The sequence below is a fragment of the Salminus brasiliensis genome, chromosome 23 (assembly GCF_030463535.1).
Source record: "Salminus brasiliensis chromosome 23, fSalBra1.hap2, whole genome shotgun sequence".
Classification (NCBI taxonomy): domain Eukaryota; kingdom Metazoa; phylum Chordata; class Actinopteri; order Characiformes; family Bryconidae; genus Salminus; species Salminus brasiliensis.
This window is the reverse complement of record NC_132900.1, coordinates 7,489,403-7,506,257: the sequence shown is the minus strand read 5'-3', so window position 1 is coordinate 7,506,257 and position 16,855 is coordinate 7,489,403. Positions and strand designations below refer to the sequence as shown.

Here is a 16,855-nt window from a genome sequence, read left to right as displayed (position 1 = left end):
ATCTCAGCTTGGAGGACATCTAGCTTCACATGTATCAGAAGACACGTGTGCCAAGTCCTTAACCTCCTAGTATCAGGAGCATTGCTAGTACTAGGGGTACTAGGGGGGTTTACATAAATTGGTATTGGGTAAAGCCACTGCCTCTTTTCGAACTGATCCAACATTGCTCCCCAGCTTCGATACAACAGCTAACAGACCAACATCACACTAGAAGTGATCAACCCACCCTTAAGAGAACAAAGCCAATTGTGCTCTCTTATTAAACTATAAACTACGTGCTATAAAAATAAATGACGTGCTAATGCAATTTTCAACACGATGATATAACATAAGCTAAACGCTGCCTTTTACTCCATCTGAAGCTGTCTTCCTGCCTTGCTGAATTGCATCATGTTGACCTAAATTCAATAACTGTATTCACCAAGCACCTTGAGGCGCCATGATTAGGACAAAACTCTCAGAAACTGAAGTTTGTCCTCTGCAATTAAGCCGTACGTCTTACAGCTGTAGGTCTACAGCGACAATGTACACCAACGTAACATGCTTTTGGTTCCTCCACTGGCATACCTGCCTCAGCATAAACTCTAAAAAAAGACCTCTGAAGGTGTATACAGAGGCATAAAACAACCTCAAGCCAAATTCAAAGGCTGACAATTACTTTAGAGTTATTTGGTAATCATTTTATAATCCAAATAATCGATAATCAACAGATTATTCAATTCAATTTGTTTGTTGCAGCCTATCTTGGAGAGGTGATCACTTTCTGCCTCACTGTGTACCGTGTAATAGTTTGTACTGAACAACGATGCCAAACTGCTCAGCCATGGCTAATAGATATTAATATTACATTGCTGTCTGATATGGGTCCAACGTTTCTGAGAATTTGACCCGAAGGCAAATTCACTTGTTTACATGTAAGCAATGGTGTCAGTGTGATCCTAAGAAATGACTGTATAATCAAGCAGTACAATTTCTCCTGTAAGTCTCCCAAGGGGTAAACAAAGCTGGCTTCACCTCACCCTTTTTAATGCGGCTCTCTTTACTACACTGATCAGGCGATATAAGAAAATCAGACCAACAACAAACAACAAATCTGATCAGTGCAGATGAATCAAAAGCTACTCCTCTTAGGAAGCCTAAGACTTCACAGTATTCACTCCTAAAAAATAAAGGTGCAACAAATAGTTCTTTGGGGGGAAAAAAAACAGTTTAATGGTTTAAAGAGCCTTCAGCTGATCAAGGGGAGTACTCAGATTTTGACTGTATGACTGTACGCGTGTCCCATCGTCCTGAACCTCAGAATCAGCCCTGACTTATAGCTAAGCCTGCATTTTTGGGTGGACACTGGAGCAGTGATCAGAGCAGATGTCAGGTTTCGATCCACATCCACTGCAGAAGGAAGGTGAGGAGTCAGGAAGACATGGCTCTGATTTCCATGGCTGCTTAGCAACACCCAAGCATCCTGACTCCTAAGCTGCTTGACTACAAACAACAAATAGGCCTAACCCTTCCAAGCCCAATTCCCAGCAGCCTCTGTCTGGACCTTATCTATCTCAGATACCTGCGACTGCAAGTACAGGCATGATTTGACCCTGAATGCAGAGTGGCTGTGACACACCTATATGCATAATCTAGAGTATCTAGAGCACCATGCAGTCACTTTTACTTCTGAGGAAATCTTTTTTTTTTGTTCTCAATGGGGAATTCAGGTCTAAGCACAAACTGTACACAGTGGTCTATAATCCACATGGGAAAACTGGCACGGCCTAAACGGCATCCCTTGCCGGGAATTGTCAAGGAAAACAGCTCACTTTGTCTCTAGCGGAGTTTAATGACTCTTGAGTTCAGCAAGGTTGGGGTTCTTTGTTCTCCAAAGCATCGAAAGGATCATAACAGCGAAGCCCCATTTGACACTAACTAATGACAGTCTACACGCACCGAGGCCAGAGACAAAGGAACAGCTTAGGCTGAAAACATGCCGTCGAGTTCCTCCTCCCTCCTTCCCTTCAGGCAGCTCTGAGACACCTATAAGGTCCTAACAGATGGACCCCCTGTGGTTAACATCTCATCAAAGCAGCCATGTGACACAACAGCTTACAAAGAACCCCAAATGTCATTGTTCAGGTGGACAAAGCTCGTTCCAGAAAACACCAAAAGTTAAAGCTATGTTCTGCAGGGTTCACCCCACAGCCAGCGCTCACTTCACAGTTAAAACCTCAGTTCTAGATACACGGAGAACATGTGCTTAATTCTCTAATGAAGTGCAAATTGAGAAGAACACTGACTGCAAACAGACTGGCCGTGCACACAATTGCCCATAGACAATACAGTCGTATCCACTAGTCCATCTTGCCTGAGGCCTACCGCAACTGTCAGCAATAAGACCTACTGATCAGCCCTTAATTGACTTGGTGCCCCAGGGTCAAACAAGCAGGGCTACTTGTGCCACAAGTTTTAGGTCCACACAGCTCATGCGTCGCCTGAAACTCCAGATAACAGACCCCATGTGATTCTACAGCTCAGCTGCTTTTTGATCTTGTTCTGTTTGGCATCAGGTGACCATCAGGAGAACTACTGAACATGCTGGACAGAACGGGGAAAAGTGAAAAAAGATTTTCAAGTATCTGCCAATACAGAGTACAGATATCGATACCCTCTCGGACTTACTTAATACTCGATAGACGGCTATAAATCCTATATTTATAGTGTTCCACTTTTTATAGGTTGTACTTTGTACATCCAATTAAGATGTAATATGCTTGAAACAACAGCGTTTACTGAGCAACTGCACATTTGGAAAGTTTCAGAGCGATGAAAAAATACAAATGGCCACAAGTATTTATGACTGACTTTTACTGGTTGTTTATATAAAAATATAATAATAATAACAACAACAACAACAACGCTATATCGGTGCTCTCCATTGCCAATACCGGTAATGTGTAAATGCTAGTATCGGCGCTGATACCGATATGCTGTCAGTATTGGTGCAACACTAAGAAAAACAACCACATCATAAGACATAAGAATATATTTAGAACATCTCTATAATACAATAGTATTTCCCTGTGTATATATATATTAACTTGTATATTACCTTGTTATAAACTACTGTGACTGTCTAAATTTACTGAAAGATAGAGGAACCTGTAGAGGAACCTGCAGAAATTGTCAAGAACAGCTATTTTGCACTCTGCCTATTTTGCACTATGACTATTTGCACACCTGTACAGATGTTCTTTTCTGTAAATATATTTTCAGCTCTTTATTACCTTAGTACTTTTTACTTTTTTAATTTATCCCCTACCCTATTTATTGTTTAGTGTCATTTTCCTTTAGTTTAAGACTGTGTTCTGTGTTTTTTTGTTACTTGTCATACGTGTTGCTCTCACCAAGACAAATTCCTTGTATGTGTAACATACTTGGTGAAATAAAGAGATTCTGATTCTGAAGAAATTAGCCTACAAGTCTAATTTCTTATAGAAATCTTGACTTGTCTGGAACAGTGAAGCTCTGACTGAGTTTCTCAGCTGCACATAAACATTAAAGCTACAGCTGCTCTTTATAATGTATTAAATTAAAATACATTCAAAATAAATCTAAATGTAATGTAGTGCGAGAAGAAACTCACACAGAAAGAAAAGATGTTGAAGAAAACTGATAAACTGCTTTTATCTAGTTCCACTTACTGAACTCTCAGCTAACAAGCTAACTAGAAGCAAAGAAAATGGAAAGTAATGGACCAACTATGAGCTAAATAGAAACATGACCACAAAAGCTAATGCAGCAAGCGCAAACTGATGAGCTAACCATGAGCTACAGCAGGAAATGTGAACTAATGGCTCAGCCTAAAGCTAACATAGAAAACATGACCACAAGCTAACGCAGACACCGGGAGCTAAGGTGCCAACTATGAGCTACCAGAAAACATGGCAATGAGCAAACGCATAGAAATGTGACCACAAGAGCTAATGCAGTAATTGTAAAGAGCTGATTACAAGCCAACACAGAAAAACATGACCAAATGGGCTAATCACAAGCTAACAAAACGTGACCACAAGCTAACGCAGAAAAATAGAAAGCTATGGGCCAACACAGAAAGCACAGAAAACGTGACCATAGGCCAACGCAAAAAAATGATAAACGTGACCCCAAGCTCAAGTTTCAAATGTGAACTAAAACAGGACCTAAAGAGCTAATGCAGTAAACGCAAACTAATGGACCAACCATTAGCTAACGCAGGAAACGTGAATTGCAGGGCTAACTGAAAAACAAGCTAACAGAAAACACGACCACGAGAGCTAACGCAGTAAACGTAAACTAATGGGCTAACTATGAGCCAACGCAGAAAATGTGAGGTAAAGAGCTGATTACAAGCAAACACAGAAAAACGTGACCGAATAGGCTAATCACAAGACACCAAAACGTGACCACAAGCTAACGCAGAAAGCGTGAACTAATGGGCTAATCACAAGATACCAAAACGTGACCACAAGCAAACACAGAAAAACGTGACCGAATAGGCTAATCACAAGATACCAAAACGTGACCAAAAGCTAACGCAGAAAGCGTGAACTAATGGGCTAATCACTAGACACCAAAATGTGACCACAAGCTAACGCAGAAAGCGTAAACTAATGGGCTAATCACAAGCTAACAAAATGTGACCACAAGCTAACGCAGAAAGCGTGAACTAATGGGCTAATCACAAGCTAACAAAACGTGACCACAAGCTAACGCAGAAAGCGTGACTGAATAGGCTAATCACAAGCTAACAAAACGTGACCACAAGCTAATGCAGAAAGCGTGAAATAATGGGCTAATCACAAGCTAACAAAACGTGACCACAAGCTAACGAAGAAAGCGTGACCGAATAGGCTAATCACAAGCTAACAAAACGTGACCACAAGCTAACGCAGAAAGCGTGAACTAATGGGCTAATCACAAGATACCAAAACGTGACCACGAGCTAACGCAGAAAGCGTGACCGAATAGGCTAATCACTAGCTAACAAAACGTGACCACAAGCTAACGCAGAAAAATGGAAAGCTATGAGCCAACTTAACACAGAAAACACAGAAAACACAGAAAACGTGACCACAAGCTAACGCAAAAAAATTATAAACGTGACCCCAAGCTAAAGTTTCAAATGTGAACTAAAACAGGACCTAAAGAGCTAATGCAGTAAACGCAAACTAATGGACCAACCATTAGCTAACGCAGGAAACGTGAATTGCAGGGCTAACTGAAAAACAAGCTAACAGAAAACATGACCACGAGAGCTAACGCAGTAAACGTAAACTAATGGGCTAACTATGAGCCAACGCAGAAAATGTGAGGTAAAGAGCTGATTACAAGCAAACACAGAAAAACGTGACTGAATAGGCTAATCACAAGATACCAAAACGTGACCACAAGCTAACGCAGAAAGCATGACCGAATAGGCTAATCACAAGACACCAAAACGTGACCACAAGCTAACGCAGAAAAACGTGACCGAATAGGCTAATCACAAGATACCAAAACGTGACCACAAGCAAACACAGAAAAACGTGACTGAATAGGCTAATCACAAGATACCAAAACGTGACCACAAGCTAACGCAGAAAGCATGACCGAATAGGCTAATCACAAGACACCAAAACGTGACCACAAGCTAACGCAGAAAAACGTGACCGAATAGGCTAATCACAAGCTAACAAAACGTGACCACAAGCTAACGCAGAAAAACGTGACCGAATAGGCTAATCACAAGCTAACAAAACGTGACCACAAGCTAACGCAGAAAGCGTGACCGAATAGGCTAATCACAAGCTAACAAAACATGACCATAAGCTAACGCAGAAAAACGTGACCGAATAGGCTAATCACAAGAAACCAAAACGTGACCACAAGCAAACACAGAAAAACGTGACCGAATAGGCTAATCACAAGCTAACAAAACGTGACCACAAGCTAACGCAGAAAAACGTGACCGAATAGGCTAATCACAAGATACCAAAACGTGACCACAAGCTAACGCAGAAAGCGTGAACTAATGGGCTAATCACAAGCTAACAAAACGTGACCACGAGCTAACGCAGAAAGCGTGAACTAATGGGCTAATCACAAGCTAACAAAACGTGACCACAAGCTAACGCAGAAAAACGTGACCGAATAGGCTAATCACAAGATACCAAAACGTGACCACAAGCTAACGCAGAAAAACGTGACCGAATAGGCTAATCACAAGCTAACAAAACGTGACCACAAGCTAACGCAGAAAAACGTGACCGAATAGGCTAATCACAAGATACCAAAACGTGACCACAAGCTAACGCAGAAAAACGTGACCGAATAGGCTAATCACAAGCTAACAAAACGTGACCACAAGCTAACGCAGAAAAACGTGACCGAATAGGCTAATCACAAGATACCAAAACGTGACCACAAGCTAACGCAGAAAGCGTGAACTAATGGGCTAATCACAAGCTAACAAAACGTGACCACAAGCTAACGCAGAAAGCGTGAACTAATGGGCTAATCACAAGCTAACAAAACGTGACCACAAGCTAACGCAGAAAAACGTGACCGAATAGGCTAATCACAAGATACCAAAACGTGACCACAAGCTAACGCAGAAAAACGTGACCGAATAGGCTAATCACAAGCTAACAAAACGTGACCACAAGCTAACGCAGAAAAACGTGACCGAATAGGCTAATCACAAGATACCAAAACGTGACCACAAGCTAACGCAGAAAGCGTGAACTAATGGGCTAATCACAAGCTAACAAAACGTGACCACAAGCTAACGCAGAAAGCGTGATCGAATGGGCTAATCACAAGCTAACAAAACGTGACCACAAGCTAACGCAGAAAGCGTGACTGAATAGGCTAATCACAGGCTAACAAAACGTGACCACAAGCTAACGCAGAAAGCGTGAACTAATGGGCTAATCACAAGCTAACAAAACGTGACCACAAGCTAACGCAGAAAGCGTGACCGAATAGGCTAATCACTAGCTAACAAAACGTGACCACAAGCTAACGCAGAAAAATGGAAAGCTATGGGCCAACTTAACACAGAAAACACAGAAAACACAGAAAACGTGACCACAAGCTAACGCAAAAAAATGATAAATGTGACCCCAAGCTAAAGTTTCAAATGTGAACTAAAACAGGACCTAAAGAGCTAATGCAGTAAACGCAAACTAATGGACCAACCATTAGCTAACGCAGGAAACGTGAATTGCAGGGCTAACTGAAAAACAAGCTAACAGAAAACATGACCACGAGAGCTAACGCAGTAAACGTAAACTAATGGGCTAACTATGAGCCAACGCAGAAAATGTGAGGTAAAGAGCTGATTACAAGCAAACACAGAAAAACGTGACCGAATAGGCTAATCACAAGATACCAAAACGTGACCACAAGCTAACACAGAAAGCGTGACCGAATAGGCTAATCACAAGATACCAAAACGTGACCACAAGCAAACACAGAAAAACGTGACCGAATAGGCTAATCACAAGATACCAAAACGTGACCACAAGCTAACACAGAAAAACGTGACCGAATAGGCTAATCACAAGATACCAAAACGTGACCACAAGCAAACACAGAAAAACGTGACCGAATAGGCTAATCACAAGCTAACAAAACGTGACCACAAGCTAATGCAGAAAAACGTGACCGAATAGGCTAATCACAAGATACCAAAACGTGACCACAAGCAAACACAGAAAAACGTGACCGAATAGGCTAATCACAAGACACCAAAACGTGACCACAAGCTAACGCAGAAAGCGTGACCGAATAGGCTAATCACAAGACACCAAAACGTGACCACAAGATAACGCAGAAAGCGTGAACTAATGGGCTAATCACAAGCTAACAAAACGTGACCACAAGCTAACACAGAAAAATGGAAAGCTATCGGCCAACACAGAAAACACAGAAAACGTGACCATAGGCCAACGCAAAAAAATGATAAACGTGACCCCAAGCTAAAGTTTCAAATGTGAACTAAAACAGGACCTAAAGAGCTAATGCAGTAAACGCAAACTAATGGACCAACCATTAGCTAACGCAGGAAACGTGAATTGCAGGGCTAACTGAAAAACAAGCTAACAGAAAACACGACCACAAGAGCTAACGCAGTAAACGTAAACTAATGGGCTAACTATGAGCCAACGCAGAAAATGTGAGGTAAAGAGCTGATTACAAGCAAACACAGAAAAATGTGACCGAATAGGCTAATCACAAGATACCAAAACGTGACCACAAGCTAACGCAGAAAGCATGACCGAATAGGCTAATCACAAGATACCAAAACGTGACCACAAGCTAACGCAGAAAGCGTGAACTAATGGGCTAATCACAAGCTAACAAAACGTGACCACAAGCTAACGCAGAAAGCGTGAACTAATGGGTTAATCACAAGCTAACAAAACGTGACCACGAGCTAACGCAGAAAGCGTGACCGAATAGGCTAATCACAAGCTAACAAAACGTGACCACAAGCTAACGCAGAAAGCGTGAACTAATGGGTTAATCACAAGCTAACAAAATGTGACCACAAGCTAATGCAGAAAGCGTGACTGAATAGGCTAATCACAAGCTAACAAAACGTGACCACAAGCTAACGCAGAAAAATGGAAAGCTACGGGCCAACTTAACACAGAAAACACAGAAAACACAGAAAACGTGACCACAAGCTAACGCAAAAAAATGATAAACGTGACCCCAAGCTAAAGTTTCAAATGTGAACTAAAACAGGACCTAAAGAGCTAATGCAGTAAACGCAAACTAATGGACCAACCATTAGCTAACGCAGGAAACGTGAATTGCAGGGCTAACTGAAAAACAAGCTAACAGAAAACATGACCACGAGAGCTAACGCAGTAAACGTAAACTAATGGGCTAACTATGAGCCAACGCAGAAAATGTGAGGTAAAGAGCTGATTACAAGCAAACACAGAAAAACGTGACCGAATAGGCTAATCACAAGACACCAAAACGTGACCACAAGCAAACACAGAAAGCGTGACCGAATAGGCTAATCACAAGATACCAAAACGTGACCACAAGCAAACACAGAAAAACGTGACCGAATAGGCTAATCACAAGCTAACAAAACGTGACCACAAGCTAACGCAGAAAAACGTGACCGAATAGGCTAATCACAAGACACCAAAACGTGACCACAAGCTAACGCAGAAAGCGTGACCGAATAGGCTAATCACAAGACACCAAAACGTGACCACAAGCTAACGCAGAAAGCGTGAACTAATGGGCTAATCACAAGACACCAAAACGTGACCACAAGCTAACGCAGAAAGCGTGACCGAATAGGCTAATCACAAGCTACCAAAACGTGACCACAAGCTAACGCAGAAAGCGTGAACTAATGGGCTAATCACAAGACACCAAAACGTGACCACAAGCTAACGCAGAAAGCGTGACCGAATAGGCTAATCACAAGACACCAAAACGTGACCACAAGCTAACGCAGAAAGCGTGACCGAATAGGCTAATCACAAGCTAACAAAACGTGACCACAAGCTAACGCAGAAAGCGTGACTGAATAGGCTAATCACAAGCTAACAAAACGTGACCACAAGCTAACGCAGAAAACGTGACCGAATAGGCTAATCACAAGCTAACAAAACGTGACCACAAGCTAACGCAGAAAGCGTGACTGAATAGGCTAATCACAAGCTAACAAAACGTGACCACAAGCTAACGCAGAAAACGTGACCGAATAGGCTAATCACAAGCTAACAAAACGTGACCACAAGCTAACGCAGAAAGCGTGACCGAATAGGCTAATCACAAGCTAACAAAACGTGACCACAAGCTAACACAGAAAGCGTGACCGAATAGGCTAATCACAAGATACCAAAACGTGACCACAAGCTAACGCAGAAAGCGTGACCGAATAGGCTAATCACAAGACACCAAAACGTGACCACAAGCTAACACAGAAAGCGTGACCGAATAGGCTAATCACAAGACACCAAAACGTGACCACAAGCTAACGCAGAAAGCGTGACCGAATAGGCTAATCACAAGACACCAAAACGTGACCACAAGCTAACACAGAAAGCGTGACCGAATAGGCTAATCACAAGACACCAAAACGTGACCACAAGCTAACGCAGAAAGCGTGACCGAATAGGCTAATCACAAGACACCAAAACGTGACCACAAGCTAACGCAGAAAGCGTGACCGAATAGGCTAATCACAAGCTAACAAAACGTGACCACAAGCTAACGCAGAAAGCGTGACCGAATAGGCTAATCACAAGCTAACAAAACGTGACCACAAGCTAACGCAGAAAGCGTGACTGAATAGGCTAATCACAAGCTAACAAAACGTGACCACAAGCTAACGCAGAAAGCGTGACTGAATAGGCTAATCACAAGCTAACAAAACGTGACCACAAGCTAACGCAGAAAACGTGACCGAATAGGCTAATCACAAGCTAACAAAACGTGACCACAAGCTAACGCAGAAAGCGTGACCGAATAGGCTAATCACAAGCTAACAAAACGTGACCACAAGCTAACGCAGAAAGCGTGACCGAATAGGCTAATCACAAGCTAACAAAACGTGACCACAAGCTAACACAGAAAGCGTGACCGAATAGGCTAATCACAAGATACCAAAACGTGACCACAAGCTAACGCAGAAAGCGTGACCGAATAGGCTAATCACAAGACACCAAAACGTGACCACAAGCTAACACAGAAAGCGTGACCGAATAGGCTAATCACAAGACACCAAAACGTGACCACAAGCTAACGCAGAAAGCGTGACCGAATAGGCTAATCACAAGACACCAAAACGTGACCACAAGCTAACGCAGAAAGCGTGACCGAATAGGCTAATCACAAGACACCAAAACGTGACCACAAGCTAACGCAGAAAGCGTGACTGAATAGGCTAATCACAAGCTAACAAAACGTGACCACAAGCTAACGCAGAAAGCGTGAACTAATAATCATTACTTTAGACGCTGTTAAACTTTAGACTGGACTTCCCAAACAAACCCAGGCTGACTGACCACATTTCACTGTGTAAAAATGACATTTCGTGTAAAGTGAACCGTTCAGCATCTGGCCGGTCCTCCACCATCCCAACTCCCATGAACACAGTCAGGAACCCGGCTCTGACAGGGGAAACCTGGAGAGCGACAGTGTGGGTCTGCAGACTTCTTAAAACTGTCAGAAAGTGAAAGCATTATTTAGCTAAATGCTAAGTTATGACAGCCAGAGACCCCCAGAGACCCCCCTCTCACCCCCAAACACACACACATACAGCTGCTGTAATGGTACCAAGCCTTAAAACCCTGCGTGGTACAGCTTTAAGAGGATGAAGAGGAGGGTTACAGTTACAGAGGAGGAGGAGGAAGAGGAGGAGGAGGAAGATGATGATCACAGCTTAGGGACTTTTATTGTGATACGACAGAAAATTGGCAGCATGTCGGGTTAAGTGCCACGACTGGGGGCTAAAACCGAGGCACAACGTCCACCATTATTACTACCCCCCCCCCCCTCCTTCCCCTCCTCCTCTTCCTCTTCCTCTCCTCCTCTTCCTCTCCTCCTCCTCCTCCTCCTCCTCTCGTCTCTAGCTCATAAACACAGTAAATGTGAATTACTGAGATGTACAAATTCACTGGTCACACTCGGGACCGGTACGGCCGAGGTGTCACACCGGCTACAGCGTTAGATAAAGTCGGAACGAGGGTCAGAGACGGCAGCACGGCCAGTAAACACTCGGCCAGCCTCCATAATGACCATTAATCATTAGCACACAGGCTAGCTAGTGCTAACGTTACCTGAGCGACCGACCGTTAGCACTAGCTAGCCTAGCGACTCCAGCAGCTGGACTCCCTCTGAATCTCGCCCAGCCTCACAGGACAAGCCGCTAGCCACACTGCCACGGTCCCGCCGGCCACACTGCGCTTTATTTTAGAAACATCTCAACGTATAAGTTTAAAGAGACAACTTTTACCTGTTTTATTTATTTATTTTTACAAAACAACAATAATAACAACAACAATAACATCAATAATAACAACAACAACATCCAGCCCCGCGAGCGGGCACTCGCATCACAGCTCAAGCCAATCATGGGCTGAAACGTTAGCAGGCTAACTTGCTAGCGTTACCTTGCGTTTGGGAGAGGGGGAGAGGGGGGGACAGCGCAAAATTTGAACTTTGAAGACACGAAGGAGCGACAAAAATACACCGGCTGTGTCAAGCTTTCACCCTAAACTTCTCGGGGGGTGAAGGGACCGGGAGAGAGTCGGGTGTTAAAGCGTGAACTGACTAAACAGGGGGGTGAGCGAGTCGAAAGAGACGCAACTCCCTCAAGATAGTCTCTAACTTATCCTAGCTCGCTGCCGATATAGCTATCTACTAGCCACCCAGACAGACCGTGTGTGTGTGTGTGTGTGTGTGTGTGTGCGGGTTCACATCGCCTGCTTTACGGCTGGGACACTGCTGCTATGAAGTACTGCTATACTGCTAGTGAGAGCCTGGGTGAACTTTATCGTATGGTCTCTATCGTTGCCTGACGTGCCTCCAAGCAGGGTACGGACCCCCTCTGCTCCGCTCGCCCCGGAGACCCGCTTCATTTTTCGGTCCTGAGGAAAAAGTACTAGCTACTTCCAAACAGCCCGATTTAGCGCATCGTCGCAACACAGACAGACAATAAAGAGCCAAATAGGCTGAAGGAAGAGGAGCCCCGCTGCCTTTCGGTCGGTATAAGTCCGAGTAAAACGGATTCTCCCCACTACACCCCCTTCACCTCCTCTTCCTCCTCCTCCTCCTCCTCTTCGCCACAAAACTTCAGACACCGCTTTTTTTCTTTCGCACTCACCGGCTCGCCACTCCGCTCCTCAGAAGGTTTTGCTGGGGGGTTTTGAGTGTCAATTAAGTCTCTGATAATTCGCCGTGTACACACACACACTCACACACATACACACACACACATACACAAAAAAAAATCCCGGGGATACCCTCAGCCCTCCCCGCTCTGCCGCCTCGGTTGCCAAATAATGCGCCTCTCACACACATGGAGCCGCGGCGTCAGCGCAGTGGGCATGCGCGCTGCTACACGCCAGAGGGACCGAGCACGCACGCACGCACACACACACACACACACATACACGCGCATGCACAGAGCATTATCACTGACCATCACCACCAGTCCACCCCACCTATCCCACCCCATCCCCTCTGATCCTATCATGTCCTGTCGTGTCTGGGACAGGGGACAGTCCTCCACCCCTCACCTTCACTGATGCAGGTGAGCATTGACCCCTATAGGCTCTTAGATGAGGCCTCACGTGCTTATGCTCTTAACAGTGGGTGCGCCACTGTGTTCTCAGTCAGATGATGGGGGTGAGGGTGGGTCATAGGTGGGTCACAATGGTAGGGGGCTTATAATATATCCTGTACAGAAGTGTATGCATGTGCATATACCGTATGTGGGCTACTGGGCAGTTGTGTGCAAAAGTGTTGGCACCCCTGCACAAATCACATTTTGTTGATTTTCTGAGTGAAAATTGCTAAAAGTTACACATCCTCTACTTGAGACACCAGAGAACACAGCCCTGCATATTTCAGCCCAATCTCTGGTTATTTGATTATTTGAATGCATTGTAAATAAACGAATAAATGAGTAAAAGCATAAACAGGCATTTTCTAAATTACTAAATTAAAGAGAGATTTGTTAACCTCTCACTTCAGCATGGCATCTGAACAGGGGTGTCCAGACTTTGGCATATAACATGTATACATGTATGCCAGCGAGAAGCAAATGGTGTGGTTAGATTAGGATGTAATGGTCTATAATTAAAAACACGGTGGGTGCAGTCTGGTCTGGGTGGGTAGTGGGGGTTGGCTGGGTCTATACTAATCCCCCCATGAGTTACACATAGACACACATGTGGTATACAGTGTTGACCCTTTTACAACGAGTAGAACAGACAGATGTCTAATCAGGCCTATGTACAATATATATATATATATATATATATATATATATATATATATATATATATATATTATATTTAATATTATATTAAATATAATATTGTATAATATAATAATGAATATGTTATTATTTGACAGTGTAAAGAACAACTCAACTCAATTCAATTCTATATATATATATTTTGGACACCAATTAAATTTATTTATATATTACTTATATTGGGAAAAAACAAAGCAATATCTGCTAGAGCAAATATTAAATTGAAATGTTTAATTTTTACGTAACTAAACAGTAATTATGCTGTACAATGTGTGGAAGTGTGTGGAAGTGTGTAGAAGTGTGTTCCCACTCATTTCTTTACTTAATTTTACACTTAGAACAATAAGATCAATAACACATAATCTGACCAGGGAAGCTCAAAAGATCATTTTTGTCAATATTAATAAAATGATTTTGAATTTTACATGTCGTTGCTCTCCAATTAGCTACTGAACCCTTATGTGAAGCCTTCCTTGTTTCTTTGCTTATTATTTTCTTTGCCTGGTTGGCCTTCTTCGTCATTATGGGGCCAAGATCCTATTCCTTTTATATTTTATTGTATTTTTTATTGGCTAGGCACAGCGGGTGTTCTGCTGGATTATTCCAGTCACTGGATCGGGCCTGCAGGGTTGAGACTCTGAGGCTCAGTACAGAAAAGTATTTCTCTCCTATCTCACTTTATGGCAGTGGACAGGGCCTAAACTCACTTTACAACTATAAGCCAAGGAGACTGTAGCTGTATGTGTTTACCTTCAATCAATCAGGAGCACTATGGACTGTGCTGAAGAAGGGTCTGGTCTTCAGCTAATCTTAAGGAAATCGTGAGTCTTTTTTTTTTTTACCAGAAAGAAACAGAAAGTAAAAGACAAAGTGCAAAGTGCCACACCAAGGTCAAAGACTCTCTCTCTCTCTCTCTCTCTCTCTCTCTCTCTCTCTCTCTTTCTTTCTTTCTTTCTTTCTTTCTATCTTTCTGTCTCTCTTTGCTTGTCTGGAGGCAGCAATGGCTTCCACTAACAACATGACAGTCTGAACTTAATCCCCATGAAGTACAGTAACAATGCAGGAAGCGGCCCTCCCAGTCCCCATCAGGCCGGCTCACTATTTGGCAGGAAGTCTCCGCTCTCGGCTCTGCTCTGACACCTATTACCTAATAAGCATCACTTAGTTAGCAGCAGTTTGCTTGCTCTCCCCCCTCACAGCACCGCCACACAGCCAGGGTGCAGCTGTAGTGCTTGGTATTGGAGCCTTTCTGAGGATGATCAGGTCCAGGATGGGTTCCTCCGGACTTCACGTCTTATCACAGGAATGTCACAGCCACACTGCTCGGCAGATTAGAAATAAAGACGGTCATGTGACCAGGCCTGCAAGCTGACCTCAGAGTTGGCATGGAGCCCTGCAGAAACACACGCACACACACACACACAGACACACACACACACAGACACACAGCTCGCAGCTCCTCCATTACTGGAGATCAGGACTTTTATGTGCACTCCTCAAGGGCAGGGCACATATGCACACACAAATATGCAGTCACACCCGTCCAGTCCAGTGGACACGTCTCATCAGCGTATGGACACATAACATATGGGAGAGGCTCTAAGGTTGTGTATTAAGTGGGCTATACAAAAAACAAACAAACAAACAAACAAGCAGTCCCATATCCTTTATAAAACCGTCAGCAGGCTTTAATATGCTGTAAAGTGCATGTAACAGGTTTCAGGGAGGGGACAATACTTTTGCTTTTTACTGATACCAATACTGATTTTGTGTTAAATAAATATATTAAAAAAATTAAATGATCTTACAAATGTAAAACAATTAGATTTTAATTAAAGCACTTTCATTTCAGATGAGTATTCAACCGCAGCATGTTAAAATGGACCAAACAGACAGCTTTCACCCAGGCATATTTAGTTCTCTTCACTTTAATAATAAAGAAAGTGCAAAACTAAGCAACTGTGGCCTCCGAGTTGAGTACGCTACCACTGTGACCCGAGGACCACTGGTTCAGTACCCAGGTCATGCTGCCTGCCATCAGCAACCGGAGCCAGAGGGAGCACAATTGACCTCATCCTCTCTTCCCACATCATTTCAGTGTGACGCTGGCCGGCATCTGCATCTGCTAGCCGATGCATCAGAGAGCTGGGTACCCGACGCTTTCCTCAGAGAGCGTTGGCTGCCTGGTGACGTTGCATCAGCGACAGTTTGAAAAGACGCGGGGTCAGAGAAAGCATGTGTCAGTCCTCAGTGTCCTCCCAGTGTCGGGAGTTTTACATGTGATACAGGGAGAGCACTAACGAGCGGGTTGGATTTGAATTTGGGGAAGAAAATTGGGTAAAAAAAAAAGAATACAAATAAAGCAATTGTAATTAGTGAGTACCTAACTAGCTACACTTGCTCTAATTGAATTAGCTAGTACCTAACTAGCTACACTTGCTCTAATTGAATTAGCTAGTACCTAACTAGCTACACTTGCTCTAATGTAAAATTAGTGCAATGTAAAAAATATTTCTGCACACTTTAAAGGGTTGGGATGTAAACATTCAGAGAGGACTGGTGTGAAATGCTTAGTTTTAGAGAGGTCAGTCAGTGTTGTTTACAGCAGTGGTGAACAGAAAGAGACGTCTGACAAATGCAATGCTTCTAAAAGCTCCCTCATAAAAAGATATTACAGAAACATGCTCAGCAATCAGCTGCCTGGTGCCTGAGATTCTGTTATGAAGTAGATTTGCTGTAAAATATTAAAATGTTTATATTTTATACTTTTTTATTATTATTTATAATAATTCATAAATAATTTCACCAAACTCTGAATTACTTACT

General features: G+C 43.2%; 1 protein-coding gene across 5 annotated transcripts in view; it reads right to left on the bottom strand.

Annotated features, from left to right (window-relative positions):
* Positions 1-13,074, bottom strand: part of LOC140545836 (transcriptional repressor p66-alpha-like) — a 46,610-nt gene extending 33,536 nt beyond the window's left edge. For all 5 annotated transcript variants that reach the window (XM_072668833.1, XM_072668837.1, XM_072668835.1 and 2 more), the window contains exon 1: positions 12,872-13,074. The gene's annotated coding sequence lies outside the window, so the exon portion shown is untranslated. The remainder of the gene's footprint in view (positions 1-12,871) is intronic.
* Between the last annotated feature and the right edge of the window lie 3,781 nt (positions 13,075-16,855).